The following is a 2,948-nucleotide window of genomic DNA, read 5'->3' on the forward strand; positions in this document are numbered from 1 at the left end:
AAAATGTATTACAATGAATTTCAAGCAATTATAATTATTTATATGGAAATATGTGTGGGATATTCCAGAACGGCATTCTGCTTTTACTACTGCTCCTACTAACTTCTACTTTTCATTGTGGGTTGGCATCTGCTTGATACAGGCATATTGAGCCTATTTTAATTAGAACTATTGTTTTATCCTTGCAACAGTGTAATTGATTTAATTCATGGATGGATTAACCTTAACTGAATGATCTGGATGTTCATTGTAAGGGATGCTTGTAAATTCTATAATTAAATCACAATTGGAACTAAATTATAATTAAATGATTGTTTTTATTTTAACTTTGTTCACCGCCCAGAGTCATTTGTTGAGATGGGCAGCCATATAAATTGCATAAATAAATAAATAAATAAATAAAGTTGACAGAGGAGCAGAGGACATAAATAAAACGATGTCTTTTATGTGACTATTTAACTTGGGAAGTTTACATCTCTCCCTTTGATCAGTTGAATCTCAGGTGGCTATTTGAACACTGAACTCTCACACCGGTTGGAAGCAGTCCTTTTATATTTCAGGCTAGCATATTGCCATTCTTCCCAGGAAATATTGTGGATCAAGCCTGGGATTGTCTTCATGGGGAGTGCAAGTAGTAACAAGAACAAAGCTAATAGATTTAATTTCACTTAAATTGTTTTAAAGTAGGTTTTATGCTACAAAGACCTACACAGTACAAAGAAAGAAAAGATGAAAATGAAAAGGACACATACACACAAAAGTAGCTTGTCTTAATCTGGCTGCTTGTCTTAGTCTCCCCTCAAGATACAGGATTTGGATCCTGCAGCTTCCAGTGTCTCTTCCTATAAGTGTTGTTTAGCTCAGTGTTTCTCGACCTTGGCAACTTTAAGACATGCAACACATCTTAAAGTTGCCACGGTTGAGAAACATCGGTTTAGCTCTTTTATCCCCCACTCCCTAAGTAATCACCAAAGGACCATGCAGACATGGTCAAAACTTCAGGTTAAAGTTGCCTGGTTGCAAAATCGCCAGGCAGCTACCATTTCACATACATTTGAGTTAAAAAATGATTCGAGTTAAATACACAATGGTTCGAGTTAATTACACAATGCTACTTAGTATTATACAATAATACTGTTCTGGCTTACATACAAATTCAACTTAAGGACAGACCTTGGGAACGGAAATCGTTAAACTGGGGACTACATTGTACACAACTCCCAAGGACTTTCAAATACAACGTAGGAAATGGCAGAAAGGCAGCTGGGAAGCCTTGAAAGATTTCAGTAATTTGGTTTATGCTCTTTTATAATCACGCCTTGCCATACCTTCCGCATACCTCTCCAATGTTTTGGAAATCACTAGGTTAGTGTACACAAATACATGTACAGAAAAACATCCATGGGATGGGCAGCTGCTAGCAATACATTTTCATATGGAGAAGGAATGGGGCGGGGGGGTCTCTATAAGGATAGCTCAGAGGGCGGGACACTGATCTGATATTCTTTGCAGATTGGTCATCTGCAAAGATGGTGTTTTCTGCATTTCGAGGTCAGCAGAAAGAAGGTAATTGTCCTAACAGTCAGGAATCATGCTGAGACGAGGAATAGGTCTCTAGTGTTTATTACTGCTACATAAGACAGAAAATCCTAACAAACTGAAGAAGCGTGGGAAAAACCCAGACAGATAAACCCCAAAAGTTAAGGCGGGTCTGTTCTGTGTCTCTCTGAATGGCTGCTTCACTCCTCAGTACTACGCATGCGTTTTCCCCCCAGGATAGGGGCCCTCTCCTGCTCGCCATCAGTGCTCATGACAGTAATTTGGGGATGATTTCCAACTCCTGTGAACTTTTCTACCAGGGTATCCATAGTGCATGGTAAAAAAAATCAGGATGGCAGCCATGATGGTGCGATCAAAGCTCTGCTTGTTTTTCATGTGTGTAACACACATAACAATGCACATAAAAAGCTATCACAATTTTGTCATCCTGGTTTTTTTTTTTTACCACATCCAGACACCTGTGGATTGCAAGTTGGAAACACCGGTGATGGGGCAGTTTCCTTATACTGCCGAAATGTTACACTTCTGCATCCTTTCTGCAGAAGGAAGCTAAATCTGCAAGCCTACTGGGGAAAATGCAAACAGAAAAATCACTTTAAATTGTTTTTATTTGGCCTCCATTTGTTATTTCAGAAACAAGAAAGAGCATGTAATACAGCAAAACATCTGTAACATTCATGGAATCATAATTTTAAACTAAAGAGTATTTGTGCCCTTGCCACTAGTAAATTCAGTCTTGATCTTGCTCCACCTAAAAGTATATGCTCTCTGACCTAAGACATCTAAAATCCTGTATTTGGTACAAATATATTATTTGTCTAAATAGTTTTGAAGCAGGTTAGGTTAAATCTTCCAAAGAAATATTTGTTCACCTAGAACTTACCTTTCCTTCCATAGCAGTGGTTAAAATACCCTCCAGTAGACCACACACAGAAAACTAGCATTTCAGGGGCATATCTAGGTTCAAACCTTTTCCCTTGAAATCTAACTTTCCACATTCTTTCCTTCACCCCCCCCCCCGCTTTTTTTTGTGGAAAAGCAGGTTCAAGTGAACTATCTTTTCTTCCTCCACACTAAAATGTAGACAACCTGTCCCTTGCAGAAAAAATAAGTCTATAATGTTTTTCCTGAGACACTGTGATCTGCAGTCTTCTGAAAGCCAGATCCAAAGCAGAGGGGCTGAGCCCGAAAGAGCATCCCCAGCCACAGAAAAGAAGAATCCAAGCCTAGCCAGGTTGCACCAGGCCCTTCTCGGCAACCTGGATCTCCTTGGAAACAAGGTGGTAAACTTCAAGCAGGAGGGGAGCGATATGTAAACAAGTAACCTGAGATGGACGGCTGGTGTCTCCAGTCAGGCTTCGTTGCTTGTTGGTTTTTGCCTTCCTTCT

Source organism: Candoia aspera, chromosome 2, assembly GCF_035149785.1.
Source record: "Candoia aspera isolate rCanAsp1 chromosome 2, rCanAsp1.hap2, whole genome shotgun sequence".
Classification (NCBI taxonomy): Eukaryota; Metazoa; Chordata; class Lepidosauria; order Squamata; family Boidae; genus Candoia; species Candoia aspera.